Below are 10,251 nucleotides of genomic sequence, written 5' to 3'. Positions count from 1 at the left end.
CAGGATCTCCAATTAATCCAAAGTCATGCAGCACCTTCCACTGGCAAGAGTTCTTTGTACCAAATTCCAGTCAAAGTCTCTCCTGCTTTCCAGACCACTCGGCCAAAGGCAGCACCCCAAAGCTGCATGGGCCTCTTCTACCAAAGCCGCACTCCACCAAAAGCGCGTCTTTCTTCTTCACCTGGCCGCAGGGATCTCCATTCTGGCAAAGCTGCGTGGTCTTCCTTTTCACCTGGCCAAGAGGGGGTCCTCACTCTGCTAAAGCCTCATGGTTCTCCTGCAGGCCTATCTCAGAGAAGCAGCCCCAGTTCCAGCCTGGGGAGCAGCCACTCACTTCTCCCTGGCCCAAAACTTGGCCACAGCTATTTACCATACCTATGAAACCAGTTAAAGGTTATAGATATGTTAAATGACCATTCCAGAGGTTAGCTGCAAAACTGTTGCTATGCAAAACAGCTCTCAATGGCCCTGCTCTATTCGTCCCTTCCCCCAACTGACACCTGGGGGGGGGGGTGATGAGGATATTTTAATATTTCCTCCAATATTCCTGTACACTTTGAGTTCTGGACACCATTCCAAATCTTTTCTGGCCCCCCTCCCCTTGGCTGCACCCTGTATCATTTAGGTCATAGCTTATTCGACTAGTCAACTTACAGCTACAAGTGACTGATTAGAATTATTTAGCCAAAGGTCTGCTGAATAGAATAAGATCTCTTATGTGCTGGATTTCGTATTGTTACATCATAAGGATTCTACTCAGAAAGGATTTAAATTTATGATTCAAAGAATGAATAAAAGATCTGACTCCCTCCCAGTCAGTAAAAATCAGGAAGAAGAGAAAAAAATGAAGAGAGATAAATCTTTTAAACCATTTATTTATTTAATTTTTATTATTTTATTGCTGTTCAATTACAGTTGTTTGCATTTTACCCCCACCACCCCTCCCTGAGCCCAGCCAAACCTCCCTCCCTCCCTTACTTCCACCGCCCCCTCCTTGGTTTTTGTTCATGTGTCCTTTATAGGTTCTTGAAAACCCTTCCCCTCCTCCCTCCCCTCTGGTTATTGTCAGATTGTTCTTAATTTCAATGTGTCTGGTTATATTTTGTTTGCTTTTTTTCTCTTCTTGATTATGTTCCAGTTAAAGATGAGATCATATGGTATTTGTCCCTCACCGCCTGGCTTATTTCACTTAACATAATGGTCTCCATATCTCCAAAATATATAAAGAACTCACACAATTCCACTCCAGGAAGATAAAAGACCCAATTAAAAAATGGCAAAAGACTTGAACAGTCTCTTAAGCCATTTAAATCCCCCTCCTAAAGACCTGGGGAGCTGCTGCAGTCCCAGGAACAATAGGATAATTAATGCCAAACCCTGTGCAATCTGTTGGGGGTGGGGCGGGGGAGCACAATTGTCCCATTTCAATGTGGTTAAAAATATTGAAACATTTTAAGAAACTCAAGCAGCTAAAGCCAGTCAAGTCTGAATCTCCCTGTTACTCTAAACCCTACTTAAAGTTGTTAAGAACAAATTAAAAAATTTTTAAGTATATTTTCTTCTCTATAAATTATACTGTTTTTGAGTATGATAAAAAAATAAAAACTGTCCTAAATTTGTTTCAGGATCACATAGAAAAATATTTTATATTAAAGCTGGTTTAAATTTAGTTGATATCTTTTAAAGTTATTATCGTAAGATATGTTTGTTCTGACTAGGTTTGAAGAAATAAATAATTTTATTTCTGTTATAAATTTGCCAAGAAAATGGTATGGGTAATATTTTACTTTAAAATCTCATGAAATTATTAAAATTAAAAAATATATGTAACTAAAATAAAAAAGTTTTTGATAGGGCTTTTCAGTAATGATTATAAATATATCTAAACATAATTTTTCAAAGTCTTTGGCCACTTCAAACTTTGTAGTTTTACTGGGTTAAATTGTGAAAATTATTAAATATCTAGATTCTTTTGAAATAACAGGATACAAAAATATTAATTGATCTGAATATTCCTATTTTGGCTTCTAACTGCAGAGAAGCTATAAAATGTATTTGGATCTGTTAAAATATATCTTATACATTATTTGAACTAAGTCTCTTGAAAATGTGTATTTGCTAGTTAAGGGGAAAACACTGTTTCTAAAAGTTATTGATATATATTCATAAAAATATCAATCTATAGACTGTTAATTACTTACTTTAAGTTGCCACTAAAAACCAAGGTTTCTAAGAATTAAGAATTCTCATTAAATTACAAAGAAATGCTGTAGTTTGATAACAGAAAGTATAAAGTATGATAACATTTGCTAAAGAAAAAAAATTGCCCTAAAATTGGTTATTTCTTAATGAGTTAAGCAGCAGCAAAATAATAAAAGACTGTAAGTTGCAGAGGGTTTATGTACATTATAGAGCCTATTTGAGTTGAAGAAGTTTTATGAAAGAGATCTTGAGAGGAAATTATATAGGTAAGCTGAATAATAAATGTAATAGATAAATTAATTTAATATTAAAAGTAAGCTAAAACAAAATGTGTTCTTTTTTTCAGTCTGTTAAAAGGGAAAAGTTTTTTCTGTACCTACCTAGAAGGCAAATATTCTACATTTAAAAAGTATTTAAAAAGTATATATGTGTTACATTGTGTTAATCAGGTACTTGATTATTTAAATTCATATTCTTTATCTTTTTTAAACTATTTTATTTACTTATCTTTAGAGGGGAAGGGAAGGAGAGAAGAAGAGAAACATCAATGTATGGTTGCTTCTTGTGCATCCCCTGCTGGGAACTGGCCCCTGACGGGAACTGACGTGCAACCCAGGAATGTGCCCTGACTGGGAATCGAACTGCCACTGTCTGGTTCACAGGCCCGTGCTAAATCCACTGAGCTACACCAGCCAGGGCTTCATATTCTTTATCTTAAGAACTAAAGTTTTGCTAGTCTGTATGTTTGATAATTTTATTGTCACTTTAGGTAAGTAAATTATATTGTTTCAGAATGATTTATAACCTTTTGGTCAAAAATGTTTAACAACTTCCCCCCAAAGTTTAAATGTTAAGTGTCTTTGCCTTGACCTACAATTAGCTTTGGGTCATTCCAATGGGTTCCTGAAATGCTGTGTGGATTTGTTTTTTCTCCTTGTGAAGAAGAAATTTTGAACTAATTAGGCTTATTTGATATGTTTAAAGTACATGGGAAGCTTTATCAAATTAAGAAATAATAACTGTTCTATTTATACACATATTTCTATCATGGAAATGATGTTCCAAAGATTATATAAAAATTTTCAAGAATCTACAAAGTTCTGATATACCCTTATTTATAATTTTAATTCTATCTTAAATTGTTCTTACAAGAAAGCAAATTCCTTTGTCAACTGCATTGTAATCAGACCTATAACCATGTCATTCTAAGGTATTTTGTCAGTTAGAGACATTCATTGTTTTACATTTATGCATTTACACATACACTACATCTTCAGAAAGATTAATGGGAAAAGGTGAATTGTTCTAAGTTACATACTTCTGAGAATAAATGTACAGATATTTTTGAACTGAATGAAGATTACTAGAACTCTATGGAATACTGGACTTATAGAAAGGCTGGCAAATAATCAACACACAAAAATTGATCATGGGACAATGTAAGCTGAAGACAATTGCAGTTTTGTAACTCTTAAAATAATGATAATTTTTAACCTTTCTTTTTTACCTCATTTTATTTTTATGTTTTATAGTTGTTTCAATAATTTCCTTCACTCACTCACCCAACCTGCTCCTCACTTCCATATTCAATCCCTACCCCATTGTCTATGTCTGTGGGTCTTTCACATGTGTTCTTTGACTAGTTTCTTTACTTTCTTTTAAACAATCCACCCCTCCCTCATCTCCTCTTACAACATGCAAATTAAAACCAAAATGAGCTACCACTTCACACTTGCCAAAATTAATAAATAAATTAATTAATAAATCAACAAAGTGCTGGTGAGGATGTGGAGAAAAGGGAACCATAGTTCACTTTTGGTGACAATGCAGACTGGTACAGCCACAATGGAAAAGAGTATAAAATTTTCCCCTAAAATGAAAAATGGAGCCACTTTCTAACCCAGTAATTCCACTACTGGGAATAAGAGGTCTGTCCAGAATGTATCCAGCCATGTGATATGGAAAACAGAGACATTTATTGAGGAAGATAGAAGGTACAAGACACACTATATATAGGACAATGATCCCTCAGTCTCCTTCAAAATAGGCACCTTGGGACTTCACACAGTTCTCCCAATCACCATCTGCTACCCCATCATATTTTCTTGAATCTAATTGATGGTATGAAATCTCTTCCCTTTCAAATGTGATTTTAGTTTTGGAAAAAGCTAGAAGTTTCAGGGTGTCAAATCTGAGCTATAGGGTACCTGAATCATATGGGTGATTTTATGTTTTACCAAAACTCTGCATGAGATGTGATACATGAGCAGGTATGCTGTCATGATGAAGCTACCAATCATCAGTTGCCCATAGCTGCAGCCTTCTGAATCATCCAAATTGTTTCTGTAGAGGAATCTTCAAGCTTAATACAAAATGTGGTGCAGATTAATTGTTCTATTTGCTCAGTCACTTTGAATGTAATAGCCACATAGTACATATGCTCACTGAACAACATCTTCCATCCCTATTGACTTGCACAGTGAAGTTGTCATTGTTCACACATGAACATTCCAGTACATTCTCCCTGGCTACCAGATGCATCAATGTCGTGCAAACTGTTTTGTTATATTAACAATGGCTGGTTTTTTGTGGGAAGACCTCATATAACCTAAAAATCCTGAAATACCAATTTAATGTTTTTTTTCATCATAAGGAAACTTGTTCCTTTTTCCTTAAAGCAATTTGGTAAATTATACTTTCATAAGCCATATTCATACATTTATATTTTCTCCCTAACTTTTTCCTCTGGAATTTGGAAACTCTTAAAGAGTAATTACTATTATTCCCATGGCTATATATTGGTTTGCATAAATCCAATGAGAATCTGATATTTTTTAATAACAGAACACATAAAACCAGTTTCCAATTGTAGTTTTATTAACCAGTGCTTTGACTAGAATGCCATAACTAAGAGAGACATGCCTAGAGTTTGAAGGTCAGCAAAACTTTATGGAATAAGATTGACTTTGAAGCTGAGAAAAGCCCCTGGAGAAATGGACAGGAATCTTTTTTTTTTTTTTTTTTTTTAATAAGGTCATGGTAGCCTTTCCAGGTAAAGAGTTGCTTTCATGGGAGATGGCAAAAAAGAACTTCAAGACATTTTGGGACATTGAAAACTTGAGGATCTCACCCAAAGTTATATGTGTTGCTGGCAAAGCCTGATTGAAACTGGGTGGCTTGTCTTCTCTGCCCTACTGGGCTAACTGAAGCTTAATATGGAAATTCCAGAAAAGCACATTTAAGAAGACTATGTAATCAAGTGTTATTTCTGCTATGTTTATGCAAATAATCAGGCCAAATTGAAACTGAACTTAATGGAGTAAATAAATTGGTCTTGATTTGGCCCTGTAATAAAAATAAGGGTGATTTTAGGGGGAGACATTGTTTTAATAGTCTACAATACAGTTTTCAATATTAAAGTCTAGTTCAGTTAATTGTCTTCAAAGTTTTATTTTTCACGTATAGATAAGGTTGTAGCAAGGATGATAGACTAGGTGCAGAAGGTCAGTAAGACAGAAAGTCTCAGGTGCCTACCAATGGACATGGAAAGGAGAAATGAATAAAAAGAAGCACATAGGTAGATGGTGACATGGAATGGTGACAGATGATGAATGAGGGATCCCAAAGGCTTATCTAGATACCTCCCAACCAATTATTATTTCCCCACAGGAACCTGAGATACAATTGATATTGGAGAACAAGTTGATTGACTTTTAGTAGGCACAGGAGCCACATACTCTGTATCGAACACAGAATTGACTGGGAAAAAAAACAACAACAACCACCCAACACTCTTGATCATAGGAATGAGGCAAATGCAGCAACAAGCCTCCCTCCAGCATTTAGAATGACAAATAAAGGCCTTGAGTTATCACATGGCTTTCTCTATTTGCCTTCATGTCCCATCACTCTGCTGGTATAGGATTTACTATGCAAATTATTCACCCAAGTAACCTTTTCTCCTGAAAGGTTGAAGCTTTACCTGCAGGTCCCCCTGGAACAGTCACTCCAATTCCAGATTCTTTTAACCTGTTCAGGAGGACTCAGAGGAAAACCGTTCCCTCCTGAGATCTACAAACAAGTAAATAAAACTGTTTGGCAAATGCAACTCCAGGGGAAGCCACTGATGTTTATCTGAATGGCCTGATATAATATTGGGAGTAGAAAGATACAAACTACTCAACTATACTAAGGAAATGATAAAACATCCACTTTAAATTGAGAACAGACTGACAGTGACCGTAGGGGAGAGGGGAGGGAATTTCAGGGGAAAAGGGGAAGGATTTGAAGAAACTAGTATAAAGGACACATGGACAATAACAAGGGGGGTGGAGATGGGAGGGATGTGGGGAGGGCATGGGGGGTGGGCTGAGATGGGGGTAAAGAATAGAAAACTTTATTTGAACAGCAATTGAATTAAAATTTAAAAAAGAGACTAACAGAAATTTAGCTATGAAACCTAAACATTCTAGATGTCAGCTATGCACATTAAATAAACATTCTAATATAATTACATATCCCATAGTGTTGTGAAAATTAAACAACACTTAAAATTTTTATTTTATTTTATTTACCTTTGTAAAAACAATATGAATTTAAAATTATTCTATGTTTTTTTACATAAAATGAATAAGGTATGAAGTCATTAAATAGACTTTCCAAGTAAATAAAACAGATGTTCTAGTTAATTTATATAAATAAAAACAGTAAACTTAAGCACAAAACATGCTAACAAGTACATAAAGACAGATTACAAGGATTTTTTAAAAGTTTTAATTGAAGTTAATAGGGTGAGAGTGGTTAACAAAATTATGTAGGTTTCAGGAGCACAGTTCTGTAACACAACATCCATACACTGTGTTGTATGTTTACCACCCCAAGTCAAGTCTCTGTCCATCACCATTTTCCCCAATATACCCTCCTCCAATTCTCCTTAATACCTTCTCCCCAGCAATCACCACACTAGTATCCTTGTCCATGAATTCTTCTTTTCCTATTTTTTTTTTATTTTTGCTCATTCTTTCACTCCCTCCACCCAGCCCCCACCATTGAGAGCTGTCAGCCTCCTCTCTATTAATGAGTCTGTTTTGCTTGTTAATTCTTTTTGTTCATTATATTCCACATATAAGTAAACTTATATGGTACTTGTCTGTCTCTGACTCACTTATTTCACTTAGCATAATTCTCTCCAGTTTCATCAAAGCTGTTGCAAAGGGTAAGATTTCACCTTTTTATGGTTGTAGAGTGCTTTAACTATAATGGTATTTTAATGACAAAGAAGTACTGATAAAATCATGTTTATTAGAGGTTCTTTTTTATTCCTCATATGTTCACAAGCTTTCAGGCACTGTCCTTTATTCTTTTCTCATTTAACATCCACCCGCTTTTGTGAGTCAATTCAAATTAAAAAAAAAAAAAAAAATGCCAGCACACCTGGCTCTGATGGAAGAGCAATAGTGCCACACATAAAAACTCTTGGTGAGTGTGGGCATGAGGTAGTTTATATACATTTTTTAGTAAAATAGTATTCCAATGAACTATACCATTAATTGCCTCCACTCACTACATGGCTTACGCAATCATCTATGATATGTGAATTAAACTCTGCCTTCACAGTTTTGGGGGATTTAATCCTGTTGCTATAGCTTCCTAAGAACTGGTTCTACTTTCTTAGATATTCTGTATAATATTTAAGAACATGGTAGATGTATTTAAATGAATGGATCTTCAACTATGTGAAAATTCTATTTATGACTTTGTTTCCCTGTGGTTCAAGTGCGTAGATTTTTTTTTAACAACAGTAACTTAAGAGTTTTGTTTATTTAAGTACTATTGACATGCTTGTGAGTCAGAAATGTGCATCTCCAAATGGGAGTTTTATTCTGATCTTCTTTTAAAGAATTCACCTAATTCCCCTCAGTGACATACCTTTGTGGCACACTATAAGTGCCAGATAAAACAATAAATACATGATCAGCTGTAGCTGACTAGGTAACATTGGACTAGTTCACCAGCTCTTTAATTCGGGTTACTTCATCTAATATACCATATAATTATTATGTCTCTGCTTTTATTTTGCTCACTTGTTTTGTTGAATAGGTTCCACTTATAGGTGAGTTCATATGATATTTTTCTTTCACTGACTGGCTTATTTCACTTGGCATAATACTCTCCAATTCCATCCATGCTGTCACAAAAGGTAGGAGTTCATTCTTTCTTTCTGCTGTGTAGTATTCCATTGTGTAAATGGACCACAGTTTTTGAGCCACTCATTCACTGATGGGTACTTACACTGTTTTAAGCACTTGGCTATTATAAGTAATGCTGCCACGAACATTGGGATGTATAGTTTTTTTTTAAATTGGTGTTTCTGGGTCAAAAGGCAGTTCCACTTTTAGCACTTGAGGAAATTCCATACTATTTTTCACAATGGCTTTGCCAGTCTGCATTCCCACCAACAGTATACTAGGGTTCCCTTTTCTACACAGCCTCTCCAGCACTTATCGATTTGTTTATGATGACCATTCTGGCCAGTGTGAGGTGGTATCTCATGGTGGTTTTAATTTGTATCTCTCTGAAGGCTAGTGATGCTGAGCACCCTTTCATATGTCTCTGGGCCCTCTGTATGTCCTTCTTGAAGAAGTGTCTGTTTATGTCCAGAGGCATGGAAATAAAGAACAAACTGACATTAACCAGAGGGAAGAAGGGAGGGGAATAATTTGGGAAAGAAGAGGAAGGATCAAGTCAAGAAAATTATGTAAACGACCCACGGACAAAGACAATGGAGGGGAGGACTGAATGTGAAAGATGGGAGAGGGTAGAGAAGGGGAAAATGGGAAGTAAAAAATAAAATAAAAAATAAAATACTGTATAATAGAATTTTACTGGCTCATCACTATGATTTCACCCACTTTTGACATATAATAATTTTAGCTCTAAAAATAGTTTAGTAACTTGGTATCAAATATTAATATCATATAACATTCAGTAGTATCAGCATTATTATAAACCTTAGCTCTAGTAAGAGTAATGAAGTCTTAGAATGACATGAAGTAATCAACTCTAACATTTTAATAATTCTCAGTTAAATAATAACAAGAGTCATAAAACTTTGCCAGAGCAATTTGACAGTATTCTACTCAGCTGAAAACTTTATGATTCTTTGGAATTTGACAGTAATGTTTTCTACCACAAGTATCAAAACTGCTAACATCTTTTATCCACCTTGAATTTATTTTGCTATATTGTGTAAGTTGGTGCTCAAATTTCATTGTTTTGCACGTAGCTGTCCAGTTTCCCCAGCACCATTTGTTGAAGAGGCTATTTTTACTCCATTTTACATCATTGCCCCCTTTCTCAAATATTAATTGACTGTAGAGAGTTGGATTTAATTCTGGGCTCTCTGTTTTGTTCCATTGGTCTATGTGCCTGTTTTTATGCCAGTACCAGGCTGTTTGATTACAGTGGCCTTGTGATACAGTTAAATTTAAGCCATGAAACCATTAAAATCCTAGAGGAGAACATTGGCAGGAAAATCTCAGATATTTCACGCAGCAATATTTTTACTGATATGTCCCCTAGGGCAAGGAATATAAAGGAAAGAATAAACAAATGGGATCTCATCAAAATTAAAAGCTTCTGCACAGCTAAAGAAAATATCATTAAGATAAAAAGAGAACCAACTGCTTGGGAAAACATATTTGCCAATGATACCTCAGACAGGGGTTTAGGCTCCAAAATATACAAAGAATTCACACAACTCCACTCTAAGAAGATGAGAAACCCAATTAAAAATGAGCAGAGGACTTGAACAGACACATCGCCAAGGAAAACATACAGAAGATCCAGAGTCACATGAAAAGATGCTCAATATCGCTAGCTATCAGAGAAATGCAAATTAAAACCACAATGAGATACCACTTTACACCAGCAGAATGGCCATCATAAACAAAGCAACAAACATCAAATGCTGGAGAGGTTGTGGGGAAAAGGGGACACTAGTTCACTATTGGTGGGATTGCAGACTGGAGAAAAGCCCCTTTTCTGCTA

This window comes from Sturnira hondurensis, unplaced genomic scaffold (assembly GCF_014824575.4).
Source record: "Sturnira hondurensis isolate 20B ecotype Veracruz unplaced genomic scaffold, ASM1482457v3 Scaffold0012541, whole genome shotgun sequence".
NCBI classification, from domain to species: Eukaryota; Metazoa; Chordata; class Mammalia; order Chiroptera; family Phyllostomidae; genus Sturnira; species Sturnira hondurensis.
Note: the sequence above shows the minus strand (reverse complement) of the source record.